Raw genomic sequence first — 13,542 nt, forward strand, 5'->3', positions numbered from 1 at the left:
CTTTTTCGAAACCGCTAGGTAGGGATATTATACATACCGTTGCGACCTATTGTTTAATAAGAAATATTGTTGCGGGGCTATATAGCAAAAAGGATAGTAACCCTAGGGTATGCTAGCTAGCTAGCTAGGGTATATTAATTAGTCCGGCAGCCGGCCCGCCCCCGCTTCTACTACCTTTTCCGACCTCGCTTAGACTAGCCCCGGCTTGTCCCGGCATTCCCGGCGGCCCCGGCATTCCCGCGTCCCCGCAATTGCCTTCTAGTAGCACCCTATATAAAAGCCGCCTAGCTAGGCACTATATCTAGGAGCGGGTATACGACGACGTATCGGTCCTAGCTATATAACGCTAGTCCTTTCTCGAAGATTCTTCCTAGCTATATCCGACGAATAGCCTTACCCGGCTCGGGCGTACAGAGGCGATTCTCGAGCCTACAACTCGTAACGACTAGGCGATAATCCTTTAATAGTCGGAGGCGAACAGATTTTGTAACTAGTATAAGCGGCACTATAGGTTTTAGAGCTTTCGAAGGTTCCCTACCTAGCTGCTATCTATTAAGAGGATGCTTAAGGAAGATTCGGATACTAGCCGTACGGTCGGAGTTTATAGTATATATAAGAAAAAGGCAGACAAAGTAAGACCTATAGAAGCTAGCACTGCGATAACCGGGAGTGTAACGACCGGTAGTGACCCTTACTAGAAAAAGAAACGGCTTGCTCGAGAAGCGTTGCTTCCGCCTAGAACCGGACTATATAACTAGAAGTACCTAATTAAGAAGTTCTTAGATATACTACGTAGCTCGCGCCTAACTAAGGAAAGGAAAGCAAAGCTTCTTATTAGAATAGAACTTCTTCCTAAGGAGCTAGATCTATTCTATAAAATGCTTTATAATAGGGAAAAAGCCCTTACCTAGAGCTTTACCGAAATTGGAAGAGTCGACGCGGATATAGCACCTCCCTAACAGATCCGAACAATTCCTTATAAGCCCTAGAGAAAACCAACCTTCCGCCTTTAGCCTAGCCTAGTAAACATTATAGAAGAAATAATCCGAGAACGAATTACGAATAGGGTGCTTAAAGTTAGCGAAGGAGTATACCGGAACCTATAGTTCTTAGTCTAGAAGAAAGGAACTAAGAAATATCGCCTAATTAACGCTACTATAGAGCTAAACCGCTATATAATGCAGGACGGAAACCTTCCTCCTAATACTAATAGCTTTACCGAGGATTTTGCTAACTATACTGTCTCGTCCCTAATCGATTTCTTTTCCAAATACGACTAAGTCCCGCTTTACGAGGCCGATCGAGATATAACTGCCTTTAACACCCCGCTTAGCCTTATACGAATGACTACCCTTCCGTAAGGAGCGACAAACTCCGTTGCCTAGTTTGTCCGAGTAGTAACAAGAATCCTTTTTAACTACATTTCCTACCGTACGAGGCCGTTTGTCGACGACATTAGTATTAAGGGCCCGAAGACCCGATACAATAATAAAGAGGTCGAACCTAGCCTAAGAAGATTCGTTACTAAGCATATTTAATAGATAGATAGTGTTCTTGCAGACATTAAGCGTGCTAGGTATACTGTTTTAGGTCTAAAATCTTAGTTCCTCTATAAAAAGCTAAAATGTATCGGCTACGTTATTAATATTTCCGGAAGACACCCTAATATAGAGAAAGTTGCAAAGATTGTCGCATAGCTAATACCTAAGAACCAGTCTAGCGTACGGGCCTTCCTTAGGGTTTGTATCTACTACCGTATCTAGATCGAAGGCTTCGTAACAATAGTAAGACTACTCTTCTACCTCCTAAAGGCCGATATCGAATTCTTATAGGGACCGAATTAGCAAGTCGCTATAGATACCTTAAAGGCTGCGCTAACTACTACCCCTACTCTTGTCTCGATCGATTACACTAAGGGTACTAGGTTGATTATCCTTCTATTAGACGCGAGTAGATCTAGATATAGTAGTAGCCTAAACTAGTGCGAAAGGGATAATACAAAGAAGCGTTACCCTATTCGGTACGAAAGCGGCCTTTAGACTGAAAGTGAAGCCCGATATAATGCTAGTAAACGAGAGTGCCTTGCCGTACTTAAACTACTAAAGAAGTTTAAGAAGTATCTCGTTAGGTAGTACTTTCGGATCGAAATCGATGCTACTACCCTTGTCTACTAGCTTAACAAATCCGCCTCGGACCTCCCTAACTCTATAATAGCTCGCTAGGTAGCCTAGATCCGACTATTCGACTTCGAAGTTAAGTATATCCCCGGGCGAAAACACTCTACGGCTAATAGTCTATCCCGTCGTAACCCTACTAAAGAGGACATCGTCGAACGAGATAACTAGGTCGACGACGATAATATAATCGACAACGACTTCTTTTGTAGCATAGTATAGTCTAAGCCTATCGATCCCTTAGCTAAGTCTAGTTTCCTTAACGAGGACGAATACTAGTCTCGAGAATCGCTTCTTATCGGATACTTTAAATCGACCCTTCGCTTTCCGTAAGGCATCTCTCGAAGCGAAGCCCGAAGGGTTCGACGTGCTACCTAGAAGTACATTATTAAGGATCGGCTCCTTTTCTACTAGCGCTATCCGAATTGTCCCCTTTAACGAGTAATTAATAGCGAAAAGGCTAGGGAGGAAATTATCTAATCGCTTTACGAGGATTATAGCTATAAAGGCCGGGAGGCAGTATACTATCTAGCCTCGAAAAGATACTTCTAGCATGGAATGTAGTCCTAAATCGCTATATAGGTTCGGTCCTATCGTATATACCGGATGCGAGAAGGATATAAGATTGCTAGGACGCTTTACCCTACCTATATTCGAGTTGTTAGCCGTCGCTAGGTTGCCGATGTGCTTTATATCGACAACAAGGGGTCTATTGCCTTAGCGCGTAAGGTTGTTAGCGGCTAGGTAGAGGGGAGGATATTCAATTGCTCGGGCAAGTCGGTTAGTATATAGCAAATAGCTAAGTTCCTATACGAAGAGGTCTATTACCGACATAGCTGTCCGGACGAATTCGTTATAGACAACGGATCTAAGAATCGGAAGGACACTAAGGAATTGCTTAAGCGAATAGCTACGTACCGGGTACGGATTTCCCTATACTACCTAAAGGCAAATAGTCAAATCGAAGTTAGAAACCGACCTATCCTAGCTGCCCTTTCTAAACTAACGAACGGCACTATAAAGAATTAGAGAAAACACGTCCTACCCGTCTTATAGGCCGACCGAACGATATACCGACGAACGACTAGAAAAACGCCTACGGAAGTTATATATAGCGGGGCCGACGTTATCCTTCCTATCGAAAATGCCTACCGAACCTTCTAAAAAGTCGACTAGGATGCTATACGCGATACTACCTCGCTACTTGTATACCGTGCTTAATAACTAGCATATATGCCTAACGATAACGAAGAGGCGGCCCTTCGGCTAAAGAGGACTCGCGAGGAGAATGCTCGCTAGTACGACGAAAAGGGAGTAGTATCTAACGCTCCCCTTAAGATTAGGTCCCTTATACTTATTACTAGGAGCGAAATCGAGCACTCGAGGTCTAGTAAGCTTGCCTTTCGCTAGAAGGGCCCTTTTCGTATTGCGGGGATTACTACCTCTAGGACCTCGTACTATCTTACGGAACTCGATAGGGCTAATCTAGCTATTACCTTTCTACGCGATCGACTAAAGGAAGTACCTCTATTCCGACCTAACCGGACCTCGGGTAAAAACGCTACTACGACGAATAACGAACCTGTTAATAAAGAAGTCGAGGCAGATAGAGATAGCTAGTCTAAGTCCTCTGAGTCTAGGGACGATAGCTAGTCTAATACTAAGTCCGGTAAAGAAAGGGATATAGACGTCTATACGATTATATCCCTTCCTAGGGAGGAGCAAAGGCGAGCTTTTTAAGCCTATACTATAGCTATATACCGAGTCGACCCTAAAGTTAATCCTATCTCTTAGATTAACAACCTAATACGGGACCTTCTTAGCGTACCCCTTGTAGAAGATTACTCGAATAACTATCTCTTCTTTAATAGCTCGACCGAACCTAATAGTTTTCTAGCTTTTAACTACCTAGCCCTATTTACCTAGAGAGGGGTAACCTAGCCTTTAGCTTAATACTATAGATTCGGCTAGATAGCAATTCTATATAGAAGGCAGGATCTATACAAACAAGCCTACTACGTTAGCGCTCTTCCGAGGCTTACCTAGGACCCTAGCTTTCGACTAGCACTATAGCGAGACCCTAGCTAGTAGACGACCTAAAGAGTCTAGGTCTACGACGAGATAAACATATTGAAGTTCGAACACAACCTATATCTCCTTAAGGCCCTAGTAGAGACTAGCCTTGCTGCCCTAGTATATGCTAACCTATATAGGCGGCGAGGTATTAGATTTCTCGCCTAGGAGGCTATAGACAATATTGCGAACTAGGGAGACAACGAATATAGGCTGTCCTTAATAAGAATACGAGACAGGCTTCGGCTTACCTAGATCGAACAAGAGGAGCTCCGCGGCACCGCCAACTCTAAGGGCCTAGGCTCAAACCCCGGAGCTTTTAACGAGCCCTTAGAAGCGGAGTAGGCTATAGAATGCAACGAAAATAGACTACTACTACCTTAGTAGGCCCGATAAACCTACAACTACTCGCGTATAGCCTCCCCTTTTGCTCCTATTTATTCGCTTTATACCGAATTTTTCACTCGCTAGTACCCTTATTCGCGTATTTAAACGGATTATCGACGCATACTAGGATCGATTGTCCCTTTATATATTAGTAGCCGGATAGAGTACTACTACTAGAGCCCTATCGTTGCTTCTTTTCCTTTATACTACTACCGACGAGGGTAGGGGCTTTAGTAAGGAGCCCCTATCCTTAATAATATCCCTAGACCTGCTCCCCGGGGTAGTCTAAGTACCTGCCTACCCGTAGAGTGAGTGAATAATTTTAACTCGGCAAAAAGGGACCTACTAGAAACTCTACGTCGCGCCTAGCTTACTAAAACCGAAGCCTACCCTACGGAGTGAGCCTAGGAAAACCTTACCTAACCTTAAAAATTTCCTTTGTTTAAAACCCTTTCCTTTGTATTATTTCTATAGCCTACGCCGGCCGATATAACGAGATTTCTAAGAATCCCGGGAGCTCCCGCCTATAGTAGCTAGCTAGCTAGGATACATTGCGACTACTACTACTACCCCTATACTGCCCGGAGGAGCCCTTGTTACTATGCCTTAATGCGGTAGGGGTTGAAGCGGAGGGGTTAGTGCGCTATATAATGCTTAACTCCCTAGATCTAAGTGCTCTAGTCCTACGCCCTCGAATCTCGCTACTACGCGAATTACCTAGGCCTTTAGAAATGTCGCCGCTGCCCGCTGCTAACCCTTTACTTCCTTTAGGACATATGCCTTACTTTCGGATTTATATACAAACGCGCGTACACGCGTAAGGTAGGTGCCTCCTGTCCCTTCCCGCGTACCCGCGCCCTTACTACGACAAAAAGGCGATCTTTCTCGCGCCTAAACTTCTTTATAAATAAACACACCTACGCCGCCCTTCCCTCGACAAAGCGATAGGCGCTTATAGTAAACACTACCCTCCTTAATTAACTATTAAAGACCGACAAACCCCTACCTCCTCTACGCGACCCGATACGTAAAACCCCCTCTACCGCCTCGCAAGCGCGCAATAGCAGAAGCCTCTAGTCGAGACCTTATTACGAGCGTAGCCTATAGCGGCATTTCCTACCTTCCTTCCGACTAGCGACTAAGCAATTACAACACCCTACTCGAATAGGTGTAATATCTTTAATCCGCTAACCTGTCCCGCTAAACCAAAGTAGATATAATCTACGACAACCTAGGAAGCGTTAACAACTTTATTAAAGGCACCGAGCTAACCTATTATCGGCTTAAGGAGGCGCTCTTTAAAGGACTACCGAAAGAAATAGGAGATGTTCTTCGTACCCGAGGATCCACTATAGTATAGGCCCTCGAGTAGTATATAGGTAACGAATTTGCTGCCCTATAAGCCGCCGCTACTCGTAGGAAGGCTACGGAAGATCGCCGCAAGAACGACATTGCTAATAGTCCTGCATTCTTTAGGAACTACCTAGACCTCTACAATATCCGAGGTAACACCGCGAAGGAAATAGCTCGAGTCTTTAGGCTATAGAAGGATAGAAAGCTTAATAACTACGCAAACTTTAAGGACGCTAGCTAGGTTTCCGAAATTCAGCTTGTTCTTCGCATCCTAAGTAATTACCTATACCGCCGAACGCTTAGGGCGAGACAGGGACGGGCAGATATTAATACCGTTACTATTACTGCTAAGGACTGCGTAGTAGATAAGGAGGACGACACTCGTAAGGAGGGTAAGAATAAATTCTTCTCTTAAAGATCGGAGGCTAGCAAGGCGAAGCTTAAGGCTATTAGTATTCGAATTAGCTAACACGAAGGCCCTCCTATTATTACTATTACTCCCGACGGGCGCCCTTTTTCGAGACCGCTAGGTAGCTATATTAAAGGTACTGCTTCTAGGACCCTAGGGCTTAATATCCCTCGATCCCGTATAGGCATATATAAGCGAATTAGTACACCTGTTAGATTACTAGTTGTATATAACCCGGCTAGCGACCCTCTAGCTAGATAGGACAACTAGTAGCTATTATCCGCTCGCCCTACTTAGCCTATCGGCTCTCGCTAAAATACGCCTCTATAACGTAATACGACTCGCCCTAATCTCTTAGTCGAAAACTCTTCTTCGCTACCCGATCGGACTAGTAGTAGGAGTAGTAATAATAGCCTTGCTCTAGGGGCTCCGCCTGCTCGTCGAATTCGAACTACTACGCCTATCCCCCCTCTAGGAAGGACCCGCAGATCGAACAGACTTAATAAGCCGAGTAGAGATCTTACCGCACCCCTCGAGGAGAACCTAACCGACGACCTTAATACCTTAGGACCTAAGCGGGGAGGCACTATATACTATAAGGAACTAACCCCCGATAAGGACACTTAAATTAGAAACAGCCTAGCCTACTATAGCTGCAATAGATTCTCGGAAGCCGACCGTAGTGCTTTAATGCAGTACGATAGTAAATCTAATAACGCTACGTAGGAAAGAGCAATTGCCCTTATTATAACTGCCCCTTACCCGCCTTGCTATACTTATACCCGCTACCTGTTTAGGATAGTAGTTAGGTTTCGAGGAAAGGTCGGTCGAGAGCAGATAATAGAAACCTTAAGTGGCCCTAGATATAAGTACCGGAACGACCTGCTCCGCCTTCGAACTAAGAGACCTAACCTGTTTCGGAAGACTCGCCGTCCTCCTGTCCCTAGCGACTACCTTAGACTATATCGCTTTTTCCCTAAGGCCTATAGTTACGAGAGCAAGATATACAACCCTTTAACTATTAAACGCGTTACCCTAGCGATTGCTACTAAGATTCGTAAGGCCTTCTCCCGTATAGGAGTAATAACAAAGGCTAGCTAGGATGCCTAGGCAAGAGATAGTACTATTACCTTAGATAGCATTACGAGCGACAAAGGCTCTACTAAACTATATAGAGCGGCCGTCTTTAGTTAGTGTAATAATAAGAAAGTCGAAGTCGCCGCGGCCCCTCTACCCTTCGGAAAGATGTCCCTCTCTAACTAGTTTAAGCGAGAGGCTGCAATATACCTTTAGTATTAGCGTTTAGTTAACGGAGTCTCGAACAAGGGTTAGCTTCGAACCGCCTTCTATTCTAGGTTCTAGCAGATCTGCCGAGGAGACCCTATCTACTAGCTCCTCTACGGCCTTACCCGCCCTAATTACGCTCTTAACCTAATCTCCTACCCGTACTACGCTAAGATAACTCAACCTAGTAACGGCGGTTCGACCGAGTTTGCCTATATTAACTAGTACCCTCTCGATCTCTAAGAAGGCATTGCTATAAACTAAGTTCAAGGCTCCGTATCCTTCCTCCCTAAAGCGGTAGAGACTGCTACGAAGGTCTTCGCTAGGATCTACTAACTAGAAGTCTTTAACAAATAGTATAAGGAACTTAAGACCCTTCGCTAGGAAAAGGGCCCTACGTACGCCCCTCGGGGTTACATTCTCTCTATTAACTACAATATACATTGCCTAAATACGAAAATAGAGAATACCCTTAATAACTTTATTAAGAACGAGCTAAAAGGCAAGTGTCGAAATGTAAGCTAGGAGCAGCACCCGGTCGGTGCCCTTAGAGTACGCCTAACCCTTCCCTACCTTCTATACGGCGCTTAGGTATTACCGAAGAACACTAAGAGGATGACTATACTCCCCTAGTTCTGCCGATACGACTTAGTAACTAGAAAGCTCGATTGCGAAGCTAGAGGTACGTTTTAGGAACTCGCCGCTACCTATCGAGACCTTCTTCCTAGCCCTACCTCGCCCTCTAGTCTTGCAAATAAGTACGGTGCCCCTCCGTACGCGTTCCCGGCTATAGTGCGCCTACGTAATAACAACCTAATCTCGGAAGCCCTCGTCGGTCGGTTAAAGTAGGACGATACTATAGTATAGTAATATATTCGAAGACTCTTTCGCAACCTTAACTAAGAAGGCTCCTTATATATACTCGAGAACTATTTGAAGCAGTATCGTAAGGATATAGCGTCGGCATACTCTAAGATGTTAAGTAAGGTTATTCGCCTCGAATAGGAACGTTTCGGGGAGAAATCATTCTTTAAGGCCCTTGTACAGTCTTTAAAAGACTAGAGTTGTATCCTAAACAATAGCGGAGATCGGTACATACGCCTAAACTAGAATAATTTCTACCGATATTAGCCTGCGCCTAACGCTAGGGAGGAGTTTGACTAGGGAGGCTAGGGATTTATATACTAACAGGAACCTAGTAAGGCAGACCTTCCTACTAACTAGCGGCAGTCTAGCGCCCCTTTAGCGAAACCTGCTACCTACGCTTCGAAGGTCTCTACTCCTAGTAGAGTACTCCCGAACGTTAACTCCTAGTAGCTTAGTACCCCTAAGAAACAGCCTCCTTAGCTATCTTCTTCAAAGTAGCCTACGAACCCTATAGCTAATCCGAATAAGCGACAGACCCGCTAGGACATACGGGCTAAGGCGACGCGGACCTAGGCTCTTATCGACTAATTTAACTAGTAGGGGCGAGGAGGCAATTATAGCGGCTAGGGCCGTAGAGGTAACTATAGTAGACTAGCGACTCGTAGTAGAAAGAAATAAGTAATAGGGTATAGCAGCTAGCTAGCTAGGATACCGTTATAGGATAGTCGGTTTGGTTTCTTTACGTGTTTAAGGTCTTTTAGTCCGGGAGGTAAGGAAGCGTTAGTCTAAGGGCAGACTTCTTAGTCCGGGAGGGAAAATGTAGTAGGGAAACCCGGCTTGGCATAGGTATGCCTACTTATACCCTCTTCCCCTGTTTTTATATATTAGAGAACACACACAATACAAGGAGACACAGCTACGACAATATATAGCAAGAGAGACATAGGAAATGTACCTAATCTAGCTGCAATATAGCCCTCCCTACGTCTATTCTCTTCTTTTTAATATTTACAACGCTTTCCCTTCGAAGTATATAATGCTTCGCCGACCCCTCGCAGTTTACTAAGTACTAGGCCTATAGTATACAGTTCCCTATATATGTACCTCTACCTACGACCTACTCGTCCCGACTACACTAGCTATACGATTGTTAGTTAAGCAGCTTTATCGCTTTTACTACCGAAACCTTCTAGCGCTTACTAAGCTTCTCTTGCTAACGCTTAATGCTATACCTCTTACGAAGGTAGCGGCGATCTTAACTAGAAATCTGCGCCTAGTACTAGGTTTGTATAATTCCGCGGAAACAAAGGGAAATATTAAGGCGAACCTCCTCTAATCCTATAATATATATATAGTTCTTAGCTGCCGAGATAAAGGCGTATACCGATCGGTAGGTTATTTTGTTACCTACTAAGGCATAATCGCCGTCGCTGTGTTCCGTTATACTTAGCGTTAGGTCGAAGAATCCTAGATAGGCTAGATCGAACCTAGGACGGTACCGATAGTCGGCCGGTTCTTCGGAGTCTAATTTAGACGAGGAACGATCTCTATAATAGCGATAATAGCGAGCCCGGCGATGCGCGCCGTATTTTCCGCTATAGTAGCTATTATCGTCGCTCGACGAGCTATTAGATAGCAAAGGGGAACCGCGAGCGCGATACTTTCTCTTCCGGTTCTTACGCTAATAACCGGGATTTAGCTCGCTATACTCCGTATAGCTATCGTATCGGTTAGCGTCGTACGAGCTACTATTTTACGTATAAGGGCCTAGGATATAAGCTTGCTAGTAAGCTTGTTAGTAATAGCGAGAATTATCTAGACGAAATTAGCGCAACTAGCCTATATTCCCTCTAGTATAGGTAGTATAGCCCCGGGGCGGCGCTTATTAATAGTAGCGAGGGTTATCGGGAGCGAATTATCGTATCTAGCTAGGAGTAGCCTAGCCCTAGGCGTACGTTTGTTAGTAATATAGCAGATTAGGAGCGAATTAGCCTGTCTAGGTAGCGTTTCTATTACGTTTAGGCTCCCGAGCAGCCTAGCCCTAGGCATACGGTTGCTAGTAATAGCGTAGATTAGGAGTAAATTAGCCCGCCTAGCTAGCATTTCCGTTGCGTTTAGGCTTACGAGCGGCCTAGCCCTAGGCGTACGTTTGCTAGTAATTATATAGATTATTAGGAGCAAATTTGCCTATCTAGCTAGTATTCCTATCGCGTCCTAGTTACTAGTAGTAGCGAGGATCTCCGCTAGCATTCCCTCCGCTATAGGCAGCGTAATTATAGCCTTAATTACCGTCTAGACCTAACCGCGGGCCGTAGCTAGCTAGTTAGCCGTTAGGCGAGTCGTTTAGATCTTATAGCGAGTCGCGGCGGCTGCTCTCGGAAACTAAACCCGCTCTCTTAAGTCGCGACCTCTAACGCCGGCTAAGATAGTCCTCGACTTGCTCTCGGAACTCGTAGCTATAGTAGCCGTCGCGGTCCTTCTACCCTAGATCGTCCTAGCCGGCGTAGGAACGATCGCTACCTACGATATACGAACGATCGTCGCGACTATTATCGTAGTCTTTAGGGCCCGCCTAGGAACCGGTCTAATCCGGTTAAGGAGAAAGGCATTATTCTATAAGAAATTAGGCGAGGCGATTATCTAAGACAATGCCTCGACGTAGTACTAACTCCTATAAGGCATATAGGCGCTACTAGTCTAGTTATTTACGGATCTCGCTACGATCTAGCTCTATCGTAGACCCTGCAGATAGCGGACGCTAGTACCGGCTACGAGGCTCGCTATTGCCTAGATTTCCCTTCGTTAGCCCGCGGCCTCGCGGCGCGTCCTTATAATTATAGTCTATCGGGCCTCGTCTATTATCTAGTAGAGGATACGGCGAGGATTCTAACGGCGAGGATTTATCGCTAGAGATCCTTATTAGTAACGGTCTATATAGGAACATAGAGGGCAATATACTATCTATATAATTATTAGGACGTCGCGCGCGTAGTTGTTCCGAATAGGTAGTAGCTCTAGGCGGTCGATGCCTACTCGGAGAGGGTAGTAGCAACGACGCCGCCTACTAAGTAATCGGCGAAAACTCTAGTGCCTACGAAGAAGGCGAGCGATAAGTAGCCGGATTAGGCTACGGGCGTTGCTCTCCTACTCGTACTCGTTCGATATCCGCGGGCGAGTATACCTTAGGGAAAAACTACTTATAATAGTGCGAATCGCGAGTATTCGGAAAGGCTACTTTTAGTTCCTTAACCGATCGTATTAAGGTGCCTTTATCGACTATCTACTAGCTAGGGAAGTCGATTCCGTCGAGGGTATATAAGTATAGCTCGTCGATCTTAGCCTAAGACGGTAGTAGATTTCCTAGTCGCGGGTAGTATTATAGGACGTAGGAGGCAAGCAGGTCTATACGGCCGTACTTTGCTCTAAGTTAGACTGCAAAATTCTCGCTATACCGGACGTAGTAGCCGATAAAGATACAAATGCGTAGGATATAAGACTTAGTATCTAGTAATCTAAGATTACGGTACTAGGGTAGTAGTTAGACCGCTAGTTTAACAGATTTGTGCTTCTGTCCGGGTTAGAAGCGAAACGAAGCGTAGGATTAACGTAAAGCGTTATATAGTAGAGTATCGTTACGGAGGCTGTCCGGATTAGTAGCAAAAGGTAGTTTGTTAACTAGTTAGGGCTAATCCTTCTGTTATTCCTCGAAAGGTGCCTTCCTAGGGATACGGGGAAACGGCTACCGGCCGCTAAAGCGCGGCTACCTACCGAATCCGCGGTTAGGCGATTCGGGTATATAGTATATTAGTGTCGGCGAGGCACTATAGTAGGTAGCCGCCGACTAGTGCGGAATAGTATAAATCGAGTGAATATCGGTCGTAATATAGCGAGTCAAATCGTCGCGGTCGGCGCTAGATCGGGGGGATCCTTAGCTAATCGTCTCGGTTCTCGTCGTAATTAGGACTAATAGCTCGGTTCTAGTAGAGGAGTTAATTAGTATAGAAGCTAATTAGGTCGTAATCTTAGCGAAGCTACTAAGTTGTTAGGATACGCTCTATAGAGCGGAGACGGATACGATTCTAGTATACAAAGATAATTAATTGTTAGTTAGTTACTAGCCTAGGAAACTATATACATTAATCGTTATAATCTGCGGCAGGATCGACAGTATCCGAAGTAGGATCGGCCGCACTAATATCTAAACCGTAACATGCTTAGCATAACTATATCGCCTTGTTTAAAGGTTATTAGTATATAGCGCTTATCGTAGTAGGCCTTTTAGTACTCTTAAGCCCTTGTTAGCTTCTTAGCTATCTTAGTATAGATTTCTCGCATCTTCTAGATACGTTCTATTACCGCTAGTGTTTCCGGTACTTAACGCGCTTCCCTTTCCTTACGCTCGGCCTCGAGCGATAGTAGGTCTTGTAGTATAGCAGCGTTCTAGCCTATTATAGCTATATATAGTAATACCTTAGTCGATAAGTAGACACTGTTATTATATACGAATTTAGCTAGTTGTAGGAGGTTAACTTAGTCGTTAGGGTTCTCGTTAATATAACTGCGCAGGTACTACTATAGGGTAGCATTCTGCCTCTCTGTTTAACCGTTAGTCTATAGATGGAAGGCTATTAATAGCCGATGCTTTAGTCTTAGCTATAAGCAAATCTCGCTCTAATAGTAAGACGTTAGTATCGATCTACGATCGGATACGATCCCCTTAGGGGTTCCCTAATAGGTATAGAAGATGTTAGTCTATAGCGCCTCTGCTATATTAATAGTAGTCTAATCCTTACGCGCCGGGATATATCGAGCGCCTTTAGTAAATCGATCTACTATAACAAGGATAGTATTATATACATCCTTGCTACCCCTACGCTTAGTAGGAGGAAGGTCTATAATAAAGTCTATTATAAGCTTAGTAAATAGCTTCCTAGGAATAGGAAGTAAAGACAACTCGCTAAATAGTAAGTGCTTTAGTACTTTAATTCGCTAGTA

Source organism: Pseudocercospora fijiensis, assembly GCF_000340215.1.
Source record: "Pseudocercospora fijiensis CIRAD86 unplaced genomic scaffold MYCFIscaffold_4, whole genome shotgun sequence".
NCBI lineage: Eukaryota > Fungi > Ascomycota > Dothideomycetes > Mycosphaerellales > Mycosphaerellaceae > Pseudocercospora > Pseudocercospora fijiensis.